We start from the raw sequence: 21,128 nt of genomic DNA on the forward strand, positions 1-21,128 counted from the left end.
AGGAGGATGAGGCAAGAGAATGGCTTAAGCCCAAGAGTTTGAGGTTGCTGTGAGCTGTGACACCATGGCACTCTACCCAGGGTGACATAGTGAGACTCTGTCTCAAAAAAAAAAAAAAAAAAGAAAAAGAAAAAGAAAGAAGAACTTAGCATTATAAAATTAAAAAATATGTTTGAAAGTTAAGAAAAACAGCTTTAATTATATATTTAGATTTTTTTTTTTTTTTGGTAGAGACAGAGTCTCACTTTATGGCCCTGGGTAGAGTGCCGTGGCCTCACCCAGCTCACAGCAACCTCCAACTCCTGGGCTTAAGCGATTCTCTTGCCTCAGCCTCCCGAGTAGCTGGGACTACAGGCGCCCGCCACAACGCCCAGCTATTTTTTGGTTGCAGTACAGCCGGGGCCGGGTTTGAAGCCACCACCCTCGGTATATGGGGCCTGCGCCCTACCGACTGAGCCACAGGCGCCGCCCTATATTTAGATTTTTTTAAAAAATCAATTACTTCTTCCTAAAGACATTTACTGAAAATATTTATATTAGGTAAAAATATGACCAACATTTTAAAGATACCAGAAATATTTTTATGTTTAGTTTGAGAAAATGTTACATATACTAGTGATGCTAATATATTAATCCTATTGCTTAAATGATTAATAGATTTAGGCCAGGCCTGGTAGCTCATGGGTGTAATCCTAGAAGGCTGAGGCAGGACTGCTTGAGCCCAGGAGTTTGAGATTGCAGTGAGCTATGATTGTATCACTGTACTCCACCCTAGGTGACAGGTCAAGACTCTGTCTTTAAAAAAAAAAAAAAAATCGTTGTTAGATTTAGAATATCAGACCAGACTCTCATTTTAATTAAACAAAATTTTTACTTAAGTAAAAACATTCATACCTTTCATCTCGTGTGCAGCATGTATGGGAATACAGTCATAGATCTAGGTGTTACAAAAGTGGAACTTTATTTCTCTGTAGCTGAAATTAAACCATCTCAACAAGCTCCAGGTAGCACAAAGCCTACTCTTGCCAAGTGACTGTAAACGGAATCATTTCCAGATTCTTCTCGGTTTTCTTTGGGTAATTCAGTCGCATCCTGGTTTAGTATACTTTCTTTCTCTTCCCCTTCTCCAAGGGGGGATCTTATTTACCCATTCATCTAATATTTATTGGGTTTCTACTATATACCAGCAACTACAATAGACCTTGGGGATATGGTGGCAAATAAGATAAAGATCTTGCTCTTGTGGACCATATGTTCCAGTGGGGAAGATGAACAATAAGGAAAGAAACACATGAAAAGTATCCATGGTGATAAAAGCTCTGCAGAGAATTAAAACGATGTAGTGTGAGAGACTTGAGAGAGCAGGGAATCCTCACTGTGGTGATATTTAAGCTGAGAACTGAAAGAATATCAAAGAATCAGCCTTGAGAAAGGGCAGGGAGCCCTCCAGGTGGAGGAAATGGCAAGCACAAGGACTCTGGGTGTGAGGAGGCGCCTGGTTCATAGCTCCAGAGGCTCCCATGGCGTCCAGCCGCCAGCACAGAGGATACTACATCTCCTCCCTGACCCAGAGCAATGTCTGAAGTGGCCTCAATAAGTGAGGGGCTTCCACACTAGAAAATTCTAGGGAAGAGAAACTTCAATATTATCTTAGAGTTTACGTTACACGAGCATAAAAATTCTTTGAGAAGCTGTGTGTCTCTTACCTTTTATTTTCTATTCTTTGCTTGCTTATTTTTGGTTTTCAGAAGAAAATAAAAAGGGGGCTAGGAAAGTCTAAACAGAGCTTGATATGGCATAATTCAAAGCAAGAGAGAAGATGACTCTTTTTCCTTGATAGGACTGTTGTCTTTCTTGCAGGACCCACTGGCCTCTTGTCACTCTTGTCCAAGGTGAGCGCTTAAAAAGACAACACATAACACTGAGCTGCTTGGGACCCTCTTTATGTTAATGTGGTTTTCAAAAACGTGTAACAAAAATAATGGACTCTGTATGTCCTTTACATTATTTTTTATCCCTTAAGGATATGCCATCTTTCCATCCAACCTTCTGCCCACTCTCTACTACTACTGGCACTTAATTGATTATCCAAAGGCAAGCTTGTTCTTTGTCAGTCATCTCTGGTTTCTTCAGCCCTCCCTTCCCTCAGAATCCCTTACTCTACACTGAGCAGTTCAGCACCTTAGCATGTGTTAATACACATTATCCATTCTGATCATCACAAAGGTGGCAAGAATTGACCAGGTAGACATTACTGTAGTCCTGCCTTGCTAATGAGGCGGCCGATGCCCAGAGTACTGACATATATAAGTGCTCTGTTCTTCTATTAACAGCCATTTGCCTTTTTATAAAGTTCAACATAAATTTTTAACCCAGCAACCTCCAGGTTTTTGCCCAAGAGAAATAAAAATATATGTCCACACAAAGACATGTGGACACAAATACTTAGCGTAGCTTTATTCATGATAGCTAAAAGCTGGAGTAGTCCAGGTATTCATCAGCAGGAGAGTCGTGGTACGTGGATACAGTGGAAAACTACTCAGCAACAAAAAGAAACAAATGACGGATACTGCAAGAACGTGGGTTTGGGTGGCACCTGTGGCTCAGTGAATAGGGCGCCAGCCCCATATACCAAGGGTTCAAACCCAGCCTGGCCAAACTGCAACAAAAAATAGCCGGGCCTGTGGCAGGCGCCTGTCCCAGCTACTCGGGAGGCTGAGGCAAGAGAATCGCTGAAGCCCAGGAGTTGGAGGTTGACGCCACAGCACTCTACCGTGGGTGAATCTCAAAAACAGTACACTGAGCAAAAAAGCCAGCCCTAAAAGAACACATATTACATGATTCCATTGATATAAAAATTCACACAGGCAAAATTAATCCAGGATGACAAAAGCACATCAGAGGTTGTCTGGGGCAAGGAATTGGGGTGAGTATAGACTAAAAGGATAAAGCTTTTTGGGACGATGGAAATATTCTATATCCTAATTGCAGCAGTGGATGGGTGTACAATTTTACCAAAATCCATTGAACTATCTACTTAAAATAGGCACATTTTAATGTATGTAATTTATATCAATAAAAACAATTAAAAAATTATTATCAATAGTTTGGGGCCTTAGCCAAAAAATTTAGACTTCTCTTATAAGTGGCAGGGAATAATGGAAAGCTTGGTTCTTTTCAAATGTTGTGCTTTATTGGTCTTATTTTCTATTATAAAGCAATACCTGTTTATTGTAGAAAGTGAATTAATTAATAAGATAAAATTAATATAATTAATTCTATAAATTACAAAAAAGTATAAATGAGGAAACACAAATCACCTTGTTCAATGGGTTATCTTAGGAGAGTCTTATTAATCATATCCTTCCATAGTATTTTTATTGACACATTTAAAACATGTAAATTTGTTATTTTAAGAACAAAAACTCATAGAAAATAGAAAACCATATCTCCCTATAAAGTGTATATGCACACATATGTATATATATGTATATATGATATATATGTGTATATATAATACTATGTAATTTCTCCTCTCATCTGTATAGGAAAAGCTAGGGGGTATAGGGAACTGTCCGTAAGTCAGAAAGTTCCAGAAAAGGAAGAAACTATACCAAGAATGAGAATATATCTTAGCTTTGAGGATAACATGCAATAAGCAGGTAGGGAAAGGACAGGAGCGAGCTCCCCGCACAAACTTGAAGGTCACCTTCAGGGAAATGAAGCCTGTAGGTGCTCGTAGATTCCAATAAGGTAGAATAAAAAAATAGAAAACTGGGGTGGCGCTCCCTGTGGGCTGGATCTGATAAACACAAGGACTGAGACAGGGAGTTGGTGGTAGAGCAGGAGTGGAAGGAAGGAAGGAAGGAAGGAAGGAACTGTGTGTGTTTCCCCATCTCTGGGAAAGCCGGGGCTCCTCCTGAGACGTAGGGAGACTTTCAAGACTGCAGCTGTTGGCTGGCTCCCTCCAGAGGCTGGATCTACCGCAGAAGTTAAAAACTCCTTCCCAAAGTGTGGACTGCAGAGAAGATGGCTGCTGACCAGCGAGATGACCAGAAATTGGTCCTTTTGGAGAATCTTACTTGACGCTGGTCACTTGGAGCTCTGGGATACTGAAGTATTCCCCAATCCTGGCCACAGATGGACTCGTGCTGAAATGAAGGTTTGTGTCGGCTCCTCCTTTTTGTGAGAACAACTCGCAGGTTGTACTTCTACAAAAGCTGTCCTGATGGGCTGCGCCTGTGGCTCAAAGGAGTAGGGCATCGGCCGCTTATACTGGAGGTGGCGGGTTCAAACCCAGCCCCGGCCAAAACCTGCAAAAAAAAAAAAGCTGTACTGGTGAGGATGGACCACCCTGTCTTTATGTGGGAGCAATAACTCAGGCCACAGTCAACCAGAGCTTCACCCCTGCCGTCACAGTGGTTTCTCCAGGGATGGGTGAATGACTGAGAGCCACTGGGGTGCCATGCGACGTTCTCTGAGAAGAGTGGTGTGTGGCAGGACCCGTTCCTCTAAAGCTGAAATCTGAGACAAGATCTGCTGTCACTACCTTGACAGTCCTGGAGCCATCTCAGAAGAAATAGATGAGAGATGGAGAAAAATCCCGTTTTGAAAACAGTGCATGGGTCCTGAATCGGGCCATGGCGGATGTCGTCTATACTTGATTTTTTTCTTGTTTTTCTTCACTCAGTTCCCCAGTAAGTTTACTTCTTGTTTCAATCAGTTGAGGTCAGGTTTTGTGGCACATGCAACAGAAGTGGAAAGCTCCTCCTGGCTCCTCTGCCTGGAGTTTCCCTACTGACTACATTCTGGCTTGGGGCAAATCCCTCCTTTTCTTTCAAGAGCCACTTTAAGCACCAGTCATCTGTTGTAAGTTTTCCCTGCCTCCTGCCTCCCATCCAGCTGACACCTCCTTTCTTTTCCACCGCTGGACCTGTACACACTTTTATCTCAGTCCCTAAATTGCTTTACGTGCCTTGTTCTTATGGGTGTGGGGCTCTCTCTTTCTCTCTCCAAGGTCTGCTGAGGGCAAGACTCATCTTCAGAGTCTAGCCCAGTGTTCTGAAACATAGCGGGTTTATGACTAGTATTTGTTGCAGGAATGAGTGAAGGGACTAGTCAAACATCTGTCCCTTGAGGTTCCCAAAAAAAGACAGTCACGTCTTAGCAGGTAGGCAGAGTGATGCCATGAAGAATTTAGGATGGATATAGAAGAAACCAATCTACCAGGCAGTTAGTTCACCTGTCTAAAGGGCTTCACTGTTGAGTACTCCCAGGCCAGGAGCATAACTTGAGAGTGGGAAACTCAGGGCTGTTTCAATGGTACCCGTGCCTAGCACTGATCTTTGTAGCAACTATCGTCAAACTTATTTTCAGGTAGGAAGCTCAGTGGGCAGCTCTGGAATACCAAAGACACAGAAGCTGAGAAAATGAGATCAGAGTTGATGATGAAGCAATTTCTAAGTATTTAAGAAATTTTTATTGATCATTTGAATTCGTTTCTTACAAGCATTTTTCCCCCTCTCCATTAATGTGAAAAACTACGGGATTGTAAATATAATAATGGCAGAACAGAATTAGATTAATAGTTGTAAACAAAAAATATTTGAAGGTTCAAATAATTTTCTAAAATTATCCTCAAGATGATCCCAGCAAATAGACCTGGATAACTGTCGTGTTTTGGTGTACTGATCTTGTTGACTTTCCCAAGTCAGAGGGTGGCCAAGTCTAAGCTCTATCACCTATTACCAAGAAGACCTTGAGCTTGTTATTCAACATAACAAGGTTATAATTCTATCATTTCTTCAATGGGGCAATAAAACCATTGCTAAGAACTAATGAAGGGAGAGAAGGGAATCTAAAATGAGCTTGCATGCCTTTATGTTCCCAGTCTTGTGCTGTTTATTTTTATAGATTGCACCTGTCAGGATTTTCTTGATTGCAAGTGACAGAGAAAAACAACATAAACACCCTTCAGCAAAACCAGGATATATTAGCTCTCATAACTAAAAAGTCCAAACGTAGATCTCGGTTCAAATGGTATCACTGGAACACAACCACTCTCTCTCACCTCTGTTTTCTGTGTTAGCTCCATTTCCGATCATTACTGTCCCATGTGGTTACAAGTTTCTGAAGCAGCAGACCTCATTCAAGTCCATTAGAAAAGAAGTAATTACCTTTTTCTTAGGATTCCCAGCAAAAATCACACAGAGTTTTATTGGTTATTTGGATCATGAGCTCATCCATGAACTAATTGTGGTCAAAAGAAAAGTGATGTTCTTTCTGATTGGCTAGGCTCAAATCACAAGCCCATACCTCAAGCCAAGGGTAGTGTCAACCACACCATAATGTCATGAACTGAGGGAGGTAGAGCTGGTGATCTCCTAGAAGGAAATCGTGCTATGGTTACCAGGTGGAAGAATAGAGGTTGAAGTGACAACTCATGTCAATGACCCAGGTGGAACTCTTAATACCTCAGGCTGCACAAACATGGTGGCAGTGGCATTGGTGTGAGGAGGATGGGAGGGACACACAGGATCACAAGAGCTTACACACTAGAATTCCTTTATCTCTATCAGCCTCTCAGCTTCTACCCAAATTATTCTGGGAGGAAGGATCTATAGACTCTACTAACAAGAAGTTTCATGTCCACTTAAAACAGTTCTTTTGAGTAGCATTCAGCACTTGTAACCACCTCCCCTTTTGCCAACGCCTCCTGTGATATTTCTGTGGCTGCCAAGGCCAAGATGCTCGAAGTACCAGTGCTGCTGCTGCAGTCTCAGATGCCCTCCAGAAGCAGCAGAGATGCTGTGCCCGCTGCTGAAAGGACCTAACCCTTCAAAAAATGGTGTCTCTTCCTACTTCTCCCAGGGGCCCACGCTTGAGGACAGTACCCTTCACTCCCATTTCTGCCACCCACTCTCTTTTAACTGGCAACTGGGGGCCAGCTATCATTCACACAGCCAACAGGTAAGCCAAGAGATGGGTCTTGGAGACCATTATTTGTGGTTGTAAAACCAGCGGTATGGAGCCAAGGGCAATTCCTGGATGTGGGCCCTGCTTACAGCCCAAGTACAGGGAGTAAGGGGGCAGATAGTTGAGGTTCAGCAAGGTGAAGAGATGGCCTTGAGTTTGAGTTTGAGTTGATTGCTTGATGAGTATCCCACAGCTTCTTGCCCAGAGCTGCTGGCCTAGGGAGGCTAGCGTTCTGAGAGGGGCTATGCTTAGTAGGTAAGCAGCTGTTACTGTTAGAGGGGCTACGCTTATTAGGCACAGTTGTTACTTTCCCTTTCTTGCCTCCTTCTTGCCCTGTGAGTCCCAGGGGCTGGGTTAGCTATCAACCCACACGGCAGACTCCTCTGAGAACCTGCTGTGGTAGCTCCTTCCTGCTCTCAGACCAGGTTCAGCATCCCAACTCTTTCTTTCTTAGGTGGGTATTTCTGAAGGGCTTCTCTCTTCTTCATGGAAATACATACCTGGGAAGGGTGGTATTGAAAGCGTGCTGGAGCTTTAAAACAGTGTGTTCTTGGGTGGTCAGACAAAGAATTGAAAGACACACCACTGACGAACACAGAGCCACAAAAACAGAGTAGGACGTGTGGTTGTCCTTTATGAAAAGAAAGGTAGAAAAAAGAAAACCTGCTTGCTACCCTCACGGGCAATCCATCTACATTTCTTCTAGGGAGGCCCTTTAAGTAAGCCACACCAGGGTGTGCCCTGCTCAGATGGTTTCAGTTGACACAGCCCTTCTGAGTGGACAGGACAACCAGAAGAAGGCATGGCATTGAAACAGGATTCCCCCATTCTCTAGGCCCAGGTGAGTTCAGAAATCAGACCCCCATTTCTAGGCATAAACAGCTGCTTTTGCCAGGACACACCCTCTGGGCTCTAACAAGATCATGAACAAAGCAGGCTGCTGCGTTTTTTTGGGTGGTTCCACCCTAAGTAGGGAACACACACCCTAATCCCTTCCCTGAGACAAAAACTGCAAAGACTTAATAACCTTGCCCCAGGGGAAGGACTGCATTTAGCTTTGAAAGGATATTTTTCCACCTACCAAATCCTAGCCAAAAGGTAATTCTCCAGACAATATACAGCCCTAGACAAGAGGGGTTTCCGACTTGGGTCTTGCCCTTTGCCAGGTACCTTTTTTTACTCCTCCTATATTCCCTCTGTCTAATAAAATCCTATCTTACACTGATCTGTGGTCTGTGGGTTCATTCTTCAAATCCCTGAGACTAAGGACCTACTGAAGAAGAAATTCTGGTATCAGCATGTTAGCGCATTCAAAGTTCATTGAAAGACCTAGAAAAGCTCTACAAGGTTAAGACAAGGCTTAACAGTAGAGGGGTGGCAGAAATAGCTCACCAATCTTTACTCAAATTTCTGCTTCTTATATACCTAAAGCTACCTTTTTCCAATGTGGCATTTTTTTTTTAATTTGCATAATTCAAAGCAAAGATCACATTAACCTTAGCATAACTCAGTGACCTATTACATCTTTCTACTTCAAAAGTTAATCTCCTAAATCAATCCACCTACACTACTAATGATAGATATCTTTAGGGTGGGAGCTAAATTTATGAAACGGTAAGAATGGGGGACAATGAAGGTCAGGCAGGACCCACGCTAGCCAGACTGGCTGTGTGAAATGGGAGACGGGGGTGAAGGTCAGGCAGGACCCATGCCAGCCAGACCAGCTGTGTCAAATGGGAGACGGGGGTGAAGGTCAGGCAGGACCCACGCCAGCCAGACCAGCTGTGTCAAATGGGAGACAGGGGTGAAGGTCAGGCAGGACCCAAGCCAGCCAGACCAGCTGTGTCAAAGGGCAGACGGGGGTGAAGGTCAGGCAGGACCCAAGCCAGCCAGACCAGCTGTGTCAAAGGGCAGACGGGGGTGAAGGTCAGGCAGGACCCAAGCCAGCCAGACCAGCTGTGTCAAAGGGCAGACGGGGGTGAAGGTCAGGCAGGACCCAAGCCAGCCAGACCAGCTGTGTCAAAGGGCAGACGGGGGTGAAGGTCAGGCAGGACCCACGCCAGCCAGACCAGCTGTGTCAAAGGGCAGACGGGGGTGAAGGTCAGGCAGGACCCACGCCAGCCAGACCAGCTGTGTCAAAGGGCAGACGGGGGTGAAGGTCAGGCAGGACCCAAGCCAGCCAGACCAGCTGTGTCAAAGGGCAGACGGGGGTGAAGGTCAGGCAGGACCCACGCCAGCCAGACCAGCTGTGTCAAAGGGCAGACGGGGGTGAAGGTCAGGCAGGACCCACGCCAGCCAGACCATCTGTGTCACATCCACCTTAGCCTGCCTGACTCCGTCTTATTCTTACTACATGTGCTTCCACAGGCACCCCTCTCACCTGTTTTTCCATCTGCCTTTGAATAAGTTCATTTCTATGTTCACCTTCTCTGGCCCTATGCTTGGTATTGTCAATTTTACTTCTCTCAGGGTTGCTCTCTGCTTTACACAATTCCCTCTGAATAATAGGCAGAGGCTGCTTTTTGCTTTTCAGTGACCCCATCAGTATCAGTGGAGCTGATCGCCCTGCTGGTCCTCCAGCCAGTCTTCAAACACTGGAGAGTGGACCTTATACCTAGTAACAACAATGAATACCCCCTAAGAACTATACACATACTATCTCATCCACTCTTTACAGCAGTCCTGTGAGTTAGGAATGCGCATGATCTATAGTTTGGAGATGAGGTCACAGAGCCAAAGAAAGGTTTAGTAAATTTCTTTTTTTTGCAGTTTTTTTTTTTTTTTTGGCCGGGGCTGGGCTTGAACCCGTCACCTCTGGCATATGGGACTGGTGCCCTACTCCTTTGAGACACAGGCTCTGCCCAGGTTTAGTAAATTTCACTCTACTTTGTTATATATCTGTCTGCATCACTGGTATATTGTATATTATAGTAGTTAGTCAGTAGGTGTTTGGGAATTGGTGGACAGTGCAGGGGGTGCGGAGTTGAGCCTCCCTGAGCTCTCATTCAGGACCAAGGCACTCATACCCCAGATGCTAAGGGCTCCCACCTGGTGTCTCTTCCGGAACTTCCCACAGCACAAGGTTACCCACCCACTCACAGAACTTCACTTAATGATTGGTCTATGCAGGAGTTAAAAATCAGTCCCAATTTGGGAAAACTCTGGAAGGGCTACCCCAGAATCAGCTGGGATGTCTTTTGCACTTACAGGGGCAGTTGGCCACTCCCTTTGCTCCGCCCTGCCTGGCGAGCTGTCCTCTGTGTGTCACTGACTGCACTCCTCTAGGATCTACCTGCACACCGTCTCCATCTCAGAGTCTGCTCCCGACGCTGGCTGACCAGGGCGGTGGGAGTGTGTTACTCACAGCATCCTGGCTGCTCCCACCACAACAGTACTCTACTGATTGCAACATGGCAGGTATTTGCTCCACTGTGTGGCGTTGCAAAGCCTTTGCTGACTTCACTGAAACCTGGAAAGTTCAGGAAGATGCCTCTCTTATCCCAGCTTCTCTCACTAAAGCTGGGACTCCTCATTCAGCCCTGTGGCTGGGGATGGCTCTGTCACCTCTTGTGTCCCCATGCAGATCCCTGCCTAGGCCACAGCAATTAACTCGAGACCCAAAGAAGGATGCCTCTTCTCATGAGACTCTCTCAGGAGCTCCTCCCTGCCTTACATTCTGGGTACCTACCCACTACTCCCAACCCCTTGGGTCATCCAGCTGCCAGGGCTTCAGGGACCAGCACCAATGTCCCCCCAGTGAGCTAAGGGCACCTTAGAGCTCTCCTGTTCCTTCTTCCTATTGCTTGTTGTCAGGGCCACATTATAAACACTTCTGAACCACAAAACCTCTTTCTCCCCTCAGCTCCACTGTAACTGCCTGACTCCCTACTCTGTTTGCCTGCCCCAGGACCCAGGAATCTGTTGAAGCCAGGGAGGAGGAGGGGTGTGGGAAGAAACAGACAAGTTCTGTTTCAAAGATCCACATAACCTCTTGTATTTATAGCGGAGGAACGAGGAAGTCAGATAAACACGTCTTCCTTACCCCTCTGGAAAGCGGGACTACTTCATTAAGTTGTTAAGGTAATTCAACCAGGAGAAGCGTGTAAGCACCTGCCGTCGTGCCTGGCATGAAGTGGGCGTTCTGCTAACGGCAGTGTGCCAGCTACAATGACTTAGTCTCTTAGCTCTGAACCCACCGCCTTTCTGTGCTTGGCAGTGCTGGGGCTGGGATCCTGCAGACCACATTTCTGCTTTCCCAGCTGCCCCCTGTCCCCAGCCAGGCTCTGCCAAAGGGAGAGGGACTTGTCCTAGTCCCACGTCAGCAATGCTTTTCCACCCCAGCCGCTCCCCATCCTCACTCTTCCAGCTTCTCCTTCCTCCACCTCCAGGGGTGGGAGCTGTTCCTGTCGCTGCCACTGCTATTCCTGAGTGTCCTCTTTTTACCTTTTCAGTCACCTAGTTAACAACTTATCCTATTAATAGAAGATTTTTATATTTAACTCTCACTGCTCACTTAGCTGCATGGTTTCTGTCTCCTGACAGGATCCTGATAGGTACAACATTGTTTTTCCACCACATCCTCTGGTGTGTTTTAACCTCCACAACAGAGGCTGTGTTGGTTAAGGAATTTCCCTAAAGTCATAGGGCTGGTAGGGGGTTCTTGGATTGGAATCCAGGTCTACCTGAGGCCAGAACTGGTGCCCTTTGCACTACATAACACAGCTAGGATGAACCATGCGGCTCCCACTGCAGGCCGCTCTCACTGTTTTGTCCCTGCCTGGGCCTTACATTCCTGCGCTGGGATGCACCTCCTAGAATGAAGGGTAAAGCACAGCTGCTCCCCGGCTGGAAAAATTCGACATTTAGTGCCCTTAAAAGCTAGGTTCCTCTCTACAATCCTCTATTTAAGAAAAGTATTTTAACCAACTTCTGAATTTTTCATTCAGTAAAAAGGAATAAATCGTAAATCAATTACAAAACTTTCAGATCCTGGTGACTCTGAGAGGATTCACTGAAGGATTATAAAATTATCTTGACAGAAAATCATTCTTTAGGCCTGACCTAGAATTCTGTGAGGGGGAAAAGAAATCTTAAAACATAGCTATTTTGATTTCACTTTTATTTTAAAAGGAGTTTCATAGAGTACTTTTGGATGGAAGACAGGTGGCTGGAAAGAAGAAAGGGACTCAGGCCAAAAGAGAAATCTTTCACATCAAACAAGGATGGACTGTTCATCTTTTAAAGATGAGAAGCCACAATATAATAGGTTATTTGGGGAAAAGGCACAATGACATTACTGGGAATTTGGCCAAAGAAGGGACCATTACTGGATGTTTCTGACTTTGTTCAGAATATTCCTGGAACTCAGTGTCTTCCTAATGCCATAGAGATAGAATTTCTTTTTAATATGAAGAATGCCATAGTCCATTAGCAGAAATTGAGCTATATTTTAATTTTATTATAATATATATCTAACTAGATATAGTACTCCAAGAAAAGAAAGCAAGTTGTTAAATAATTATTGTCAAAAAAAATGAGTAATGTTATTAGATGAATGGAAAAAGGCCTACCACAACATGTTTTTTTTTTTTTTTGTAGAGACAGAGTACAAAAGAGTACAAGGTACACTCTACCTTGGGTAGAGTGCCGTGGCGTCACACGGCTCACAGCAACCTCTAACTCTTGGGCTTACGTGATTCTCTTGCCTCAGCCTCCCGAGTAGCTGGGACTACAGGTGCCCGCCACAACGCCCGGCTATTTTTTTGTTGCAGTTTGGCCGGGGCTGGGTTTGAACCTGCCACCCTTGGCATATGGGGCCTGCGCCCTACTCACTGAGCCACAGGCGCCGCCCCACAACATGTTTTTTAAAATGGAAAATATAGTCCAGCTCCTAGATCATCACCTAGGAATGAGGCAGGGTTCTCACTCCGGGCTGTGACTAGATGCTCTGCTTGGGCTCGTTGCCTGTGGCTCAAGCGGCTAAGGCGCCAGCCACACACACCTGAGCTGGTGGGTTCGAATCCAGCCCGGGCCCGCCAAACAACAATGACGGCTGCAACCAAAATATAGGCAGGCGTTGTGGCAGGCGCCTGTAGTCCCAGCTACTTGGGAGGTGAGGTAGGAGAATCGCCTGAGCCCAGGAGTTGGAGGTTGCTGTGAGCTGTGATGCCATAGCACTCTACCCAGGGCAACAGCTTGAGGCTCTGTCTCAAAAAAAGAAAAAAAAAAAAAGCCACCCTACATTTCCTTTTTAATAAAGACCTGACTTATGTTCTTTTTTGAAACCTTTAGAAGCCATTTTTAAAAGCCTTAGAAGCCATATTTAAAAAGTATAGAAATTCCTTTAGAAAATAAACTTCTTTTTGCCTCATAATAAAATAAAGAGCTTTGTTGAGAATAAAAAAAAATGCTCTGCTTGATATTACTCTGCTAGGAAAAACAAAGTCAAGTAAGCAAATAAGTCATTTTACAAGTTTATAGAATTAAGATCGCCTAATTTTGTATCACCAAGAAAGAATGTTCCTAGGAAAATCACTGACAAATAGAATTTTTGTAAGAAATTCATTCTCTGAATCATGCCAAGGGCTTGAACATTCAGAATTTATTAAATATTACATATTGCCAAATAAAAGCCAAGAAAAGCAAATAATTCCCCTATCTAGCTGCTTCTCTTATTTGCAGTATTCCAGCATCTCACTTTTCTGTTGATTGCATTCTGCCTGGGTAGTTCTTGGAGGTTCCTATTGTTTGTGCTGTTTACTTATTACTGAATTATAAAGAAGCAAAAATGGCAAAATCCACTGATTTTTTCCCCATCCTCACTCTTCCATCTTCTCCTTTCCTCCACCCTTCTGACAGCTTCCTGAAGAAGCATATTTTATAGTCTTTTGTACAACTATTACCGAGAACGCTGCATGAATATTACTAAGAACACTGTTAGAATGTTTCCTAAAATTATTTTTTTCTATTCAAATCAGCAATGAAACTGGGCCAAGTCAGCAATGGCAGTGGGTTGTCCTGGATAAGATCTCACACACACACACACAAATGGTCAAAAGGATATGAAAAAATGCTCAACATCACTTATCATCTAAGATGTCTTACACATCTAAGAGAGGCGATTTTCAGTTGGTTCAGCTTTTTACTTGTTAGGATAGAGTGGCAACTTCTAAGCTTCTTACAGGCTGCGCCAGAAACTGTTTGCTTGTTTGTTTATTTCAGGTTACTTTAAGGGTACAAAGAAATAGGTTAAAATGTTTACATCTGTTAGGCAGAGTCTCTCTTATAATTGTGTCCCGCCCCCAAAAGGTGTGCCATACACCCTAACATTGTGCCCATTAAGTGGGGGCACACCCATATACCTCCCTCCTCCCTCTCTTCCCCGTCCCTTATTACCCCTCCCCCGACCTTGAATTGATTTGAGTTTTTCTCTTGTGTGGGCATGTATTAGATTGTCTACTGGCTTCATGTTAGTATTGAATACATTGGATACTTGCTTCTCCATTCTTGTGATGCCTTACTAAAAAGAATATGTTTCAACTCCATCCAGGTTAATACAAAAGAGGTAAAGTCTCCATCTTTTATAATGGCTGAATAATACTCCATGGTATAGGTATAATCCATTGTTAATCCATTCCTGGGCTGATGGGCATTTAGGTTGATTCCACATCTTGGAAAGTATGAATTGAGCTGTGATAAATAGTCTAGTGCAAATGTCCTTATGATAAAATAATTTTTCTTCTACTGGGTAGATGTCTAGTTATGGACCTGCAGAATCAGATGGGAGATCTAATTTGAGTTCTTTGAGGATTCTCTATACTTTTTTCCAAAGAGGGTATATTAGTTTGCAGTCCTACCACCAGCATTAAGGTGTTCCCCTCTCTATACATCCACACCAGCATCTGCAGCTTTGAGACTTTGTGATGTGGATTACTCTTATTGGGGTTAGGTGATGTATCAGGGTGTTTTTGATTTGCATTTCTCTGATGATTAGGGATGACGAGCATTTTTTCAAATGTTTGTCAGTCATTGGTCTGTCTTCCACATACAAAGTTCTGTTCATGTCTCTTGCCCAGTGATAGATGGGATTGTTTGCTCTTTTTTTGTTGATTAATTTGCATTCTCTGTAGATTCTAGTTATCAACCCTTTGTCAGATTCATACCGTGAAAATATCTTTTCCCATTCTGAAGGTTGTTTTTTTGCTTTATTTGTTGTGTCCTTAGCTGTGCAGAAGCTTTTCAACTTTATTAAGTCCCATTTGTTTATTTTTGTTGTTGTTGTGATTGCCACTGAAGTCTTTGTCATAAAATCTTTCCCCAGTCTGACATTGTCAAGAGTTTTTTGTTTGTTTGTGAGACAGAGTCTCAAGCTGGCGCCCTTGGTAGAGTGCTGTGGTGTCACAGCTAACAGCAACCTCAAACTCTTGGGCTTAAGCAATTCTTTTGCCTCAGCCTCCCAAGTAGCTGGGACTACAGGTGCCCGCCACAATGCCTGGCTGTTTTTTGGTTGTAGTTGTCATTGTTGTTTGGCAGGCCCAGGTTGGATTCAAACCCTCCAGCTCTGGTATATTTGGCTGGCACCCTAGCTGCTGAGCTACAGGCACCGAGCCAAGAGTTTTTCACACTTTCATCTAAGATTTTTATTGTTTTGTGTCTGAAATTTAAATCTTTTATCCATCTTGAGTCAATTTTTATAAGTGGTGAAAGGTGTGCATCTAGTTTCAGTCTTTTACATGTGATTATCCAGTTCTCACAGCGCCATTTGTTGAATGGAGATTCTTTTCCCAAGTGTGTGCTTTTTGTTTGGTTTATCAGACATCAGATGGCAATAAAGAGACTGGTTTCATCTTTTGGTTTTCTACTCTGTTCCATATGTCTATATCCCTATTTTTGTGCCAATATGGTGCTGTTTTGATCACTGTGGACTTGTAATATAACCTGAAGTCTGATAAAGAGATGCCTCCAGCTTTATTTTTATTACTAAGAATTGCCTTGGCTATACAGGTTTTTTTTTTTTTTTTGCAGTTTTTGGCCAGAGCTGGGTTTGAACCTGCCACCTCTGGCATATGGGGCTGGCGCCCTACCCCTTTGAGCCACAGGCACCGCCCGTTTATACAGGTTTTTTTTCTGGTTCCATACCAAAAGAAGTACTATTTATTCCAGTTCTTCAAAGTATGATGTTGGTATTTTAATGGGTATTGCATTGAATCTGTAGATTGCTTTGGGTCTTTGGGTAGAATAAACTTTTCTTTTTTTTTTTTTAGAGACAGAGTCTCACTTTGTCGCCCTTGGTAGAGTGCTGTCGCATCACAGCTCACAGCAACCTCCAACTCCCAGGCATAGGCGATTCTCTTGTCTCAGCCTCCCAGGTAGCTGAGACTACAGGTGCCCACTACAACACCCAGCTATTTTTTGTTTGCAGTTTGGCTGGGACGGATTTGAACCCGCCACTCTCAGTATATGGGGCCGGCGCCCTGCCCAGTGAACCACAGGCACTGCCCTAGAATGAACATTTTTTTTTTTTTTTTTTTTGTAGAGACAGAGTCTCACTTTATGGCCCTCGGTAGAGTGCCGTGGCCTCACACAGCTCACAGCAACCTCCAACTCCTGGGCTTAAGCGATTCTCTTGCCTCAGCCTCCCCAGTAGCTGGGACTACAGGCGCCCGCCACAACGTCCAGCTATTTTTTGGTTGCAGTTCAGCCGGGGCCGGGTTTGAACCCGCCATGCTTGGTATATGGGGCCGGCGCCTTACCGACTGAGCCACAGGCGCCACCCTATTTATTTGTTTAGACAGAGTCTCACTCAGTAGAGTGCCGTGACATTATAGCTCACAGCAACCTCAAACGATACTCTTGTCTGAGCCTCCCAAGTAACTGGGACTACAGGTGCCTGGCACAATGCCTAGAACTCCTGAGCTCAGGCAATCCGTCCACCTCGGCCTCCCAAAGTGCTAGGCTTACAGGCCTGAGCCACCACACCTGGTCCCTTTTCCATTTCTTTAAGATGATTCATTAAGTTGTTGATGTGCTCTCTTTCTGTTTTTCAGATGTAGGCTCTAATGTGATAAATTTTCCTCTTAGGACTGCTTTGGCAGTGTTCCACAGGTTTTGGTACCTTGTGTCTTCCTTGTTGTTATGCTCAAGGAGGTTAATGATTTCCTCCTTTATCTCTTCCTTGACCCAATTGTCATTCAGCATGAGATTGTTCAGTTTCCATGCCTTTGTGTGGGATGAAAATTTTTGTTGGAGTTGAATTCCACCTTTATTGCCTTGTGGTCTGAAAAGACACAAGGTGTAATTTCAATTCTTTTGATGTTGTTGAGGTTTGTGTCCTGGGATATGCTCTATTTTGGAGAATGTTCCATGGGCTGATGAAAAGAATGTTTATTCCTTAGCTTTGGGATGGGACCCAGTTGTTCTAGGGTCACTTTTAAGTCTCTTGTATCTTTTTCATTTCTGTTTAGAGCAGTGGTTCTCAACCTTCCTAATGCTGCGACCCTTTAATACAGTTCTTCATGTTGTGATGACCCTCAACCATAAAATTATTTTTCTTGCTACTGGTTGGGGGTCACCACAACATGAGGAACTGTATTAAAGGGTCGCAACATTAGGAGTTGAGAATCACTGGTTTAGAGGATCTGTCCATCTCTGTAAGAGGGGTGTTAAAGTCCCTAGCTATTATGGTGTCATAGTATATCATACTGCTCAGACCAATTAAGGTCTATTTCATAAATCTGGGAGCGTTTATGGGTGCATAAATATTCAGAATTGAAATTTCCTCATGTTGGGCGGCGCCTGTGGCTCAGTCGGTAAGGCGCCGGCCCCATATACCGAGGGTGGCGGGTTCAAACCCGGCCTCGGCTGAACTGCAACCAAAAAATAGCTGGGTGCTGTGGCGGGCGCCTGTAGTCCCAGCTACTCGGGAGGCTGAGGCAAGAGAATCGCTTAAGCCCAGGAGTTGGAGGTTGCTGTGAGCTGTGTGAGGCCACGGCACTCTACCAAGGGCCATAAAGTGAGACTCTGTCTCTACAAAAAAAAAAAAAAGATTCGAAATTTCCTCATGTTGTATTGTTCCCTTCACCAGTATGAAGTGACTTTTTTTTAAGATTCATCTCTACATCTCTTCCTTCAGGGAACCTTCTCTGATTTTCAAATCTGTACTAGGAACCCTACAATGTGTTCCTATAGTCCCTTTTGTTTCTCATTGCTTTTACTCTTACGTATTGTGATTGTCAATTAACTTGTCAGATTTCCCTCTAGACTAGTGGTTCTCAACCTTCCTAATACCTCCTAATGCTGTGATCCTTTAATACAGTTCCTCATGTTGTGGTGACTCCCAATGATAAAATGATTTTCATTGCTACTTCATAACTGTAATTTTGCTACTGTTATGAATTTAATATAAATATCTGATATGCAGGATGTATTTTCATTGTTACAAAGGGGTCGCAACCCACAGGCTGAGAACTACTGCTCTAGATTGTCAGCTGAGTGGAGAGGACTGTCTGTTTCATTCCTGTATTCCCAGCATTTTCCGCTGGTGCCTGGCATATATCAGGTATTCAACATATATATGTATTGGGTGAATAAATGAAAAAATTAAAAAGGTTATAATCTATAATTACAAATAAATCAGAAACAACTGTTAAATATTTATTTAATTTATTATGAAATTTATTTATTCATTCAACAACTATTTAGTAAGTGCCTGCCATATGCTGGGCACTAGAATAAGAAACTGATTATGAAAAAGGTATAGAAATAGGAACATATTTTTAACACCATCTATTCAGAGGAAAGAAAACTCCAGAATACAAAACTATAAGTACACCATGATTACAACTCTCTGAAATATGTAGGAGGCAGCTTGGTGTTGTGTGGTGGTTTTAAGGTTTTCTATTTTTAGTTAATGCATTTAACTCTAATGCAGGCTTTTTCTTCAAATGAAATTTTAGAAGGCCAAAATATAAAACATAAAAAGCATAGATTTTTCTGCTTGATGTCAGGGTGAGAGACAGAGCCACTGTGATATTTTCACAGAAGATTATTTGAAAATCTCCAAAATAGACTTCTGGTTAAACATTTTAGTATAACAGCATGATTTTATTTCTTTGATCCCTTTCAAAATGATACTAAAGTGACAGCAAAGAAGTCCAAAAGACCTGAACCCACAGGACAAAAGGCAAGGGTGAAGAGTCTATGTCATCCCATTTTTGGAACATGGGAGGGGCATACATGTGTGGTAACTTATCTGATGGAGCTGAAATGTCTGTAGATGAGGAGTTATTAAGAAGGCACAGCACCTCACAAAGGCCATGGACTCAGAGATACCAGATTCTTTTGAAAGAGAAGGTTAAGAGGCAGTGCTGAAAACAGGGCTTTATAGAAAGTGTTTGGAAGAAGTAACCAGACCCCAGTACTGCTTCTTCACCTCTCTGAAGCCCATCTCCCATCCCAGCAGAAGCTGAGTTTGCTTTCTGGGGAAAGTGAACTACAAGGGGTTTCAGACTCAGGGACATGGGCTCAGCGACAACTCATTGAAAGAGGAGAATTAACTAATTGGCTTAGGACATGTGACCCAAATTGGGTCAGCTGAGTCCATTTTGGGCGTTTTTATGTTCTGAATGTGTGTGTGTGGTGTGTATGTGGATATTGCGCGTGTGTCCTGAGTATGCAGGGGCCCTTGTTCTAGTCCTTGAGGTTTCTGTCTCTGACAAATTCCTGTAACTTTTTAACTCTTTGAACTCCTACTATTCTTCTGTCTGTCTTAGTTTGCACAGGCAGCATTAACTAAGTACTACCGACCACATGGCTTAAAACAGGAATTGACTCCTCATGATTTTGTTTATTTTTATTTTTATTTTTTTATTATCTTTTTTTTTTTTTTTTTTTTGTAGAGACAGAGTTTCACTTTATGGCCCTAGGTAGAGTGCCATGGCATCACACAGCTCACAGCAACCTTCAACTCCTGGGCTTAAGTGATTCTCTAGCCTCAGCCTCCCAAGTAGCTGGGACTACAGGTGCCCGCCACAACACCCAGCAATTTTTTTGTTGCAGTTTGGCTGGGGCCAGGTTTGAACCCACCACCCTCAGTATATGGGGCCGGCACCTTACCGACTGAGCCACAGGTGCCGCCTGACTCCTCATGATTTTGGAGTCTGCAAGTCTGAGATCCAGGGGCCAGCAGGTTTGGTTTTGTCTTGAGGACTCCTTCCTTGGCATCTGTGACTGTCTTCTCTCTGTGTTTCCACATGGTCTTCCTCCAGGGGTCTGTGTCCTACTCTCCTTGTAATCTCATCCTGACAGTCAGACTGGATCAGGACCCAACCTAATGACCTCATTTTACTTTAATTACCTTTTTAAAGGCACTATATCTAAATATAGCCATAGTCTGAGTTAGGACTTCAACATGTAAATTTTGGGTGAAGAAAATTCAGCTCATAATTCCTTCTAATATTAACATCAAATAAATAGCTTTTGAAGTAAGATACTTTAAATCTAGTTTCTGTCACTTGCACTCATAAAGCTCTGACTTACCAACATTCACTTGGCACTTGTGTGTTGTCTTGTGGACATCATAGTCTTCATTAACTGTTATTTAAATCTGCACCACCTCTCCCTTTTCCCTTATTTCTGTTCCTTAAGATGAGAAGTAGATCATAGTTGACACGTCTATGGAGCCAGATGAGCAGAGTTCTGCTTATTAGCTGCCTGATCTTGGTAAAGTCCTCTGTACCTTAATTTCCTTATCTGTAAAATGGAGATAATGATATAAACAGATATTTGTAGCAACGTTGTGAAGATTAAATGTATTAATTAATATGAAGCACTTAGAACAGAGACTAGCATATGGTGAGTGTTATATGTGTGCTTTTATTCATCTCCAGACTCCATAGGGACTATGTGCCATGTATGTGTACATAGTAGATACTTAGTAAATACTTATTACCAATAATTCTCTCTTGTCAATGTATGTGTTATAATAAGTGATTTTTAAAGCTATTTTCAAATCTTCATTAATCAGCATATTGTTATCTGCTAGTGTAATGATAGCTTTATAACATTCTTTTTTATTGCTTAGTCAATGACCATTATAAATAGCTATAGCTTTAAAACACTTAAATACTTTAAGTAATTTTTTTTGAGACAGAAGT

This window comes from Nycticebus coucang, chromosome 8 (assembly GCF_027406575.1).
Source record: "Nycticebus coucang isolate mNycCou1 chromosome 8, mNycCou1.pri, whole genome shotgun sequence".
NCBI lineage: Eukaryota > Metazoa > Chordata > Mammalia > Primates > Lorisidae > Nycticebus > Nycticebus coucang.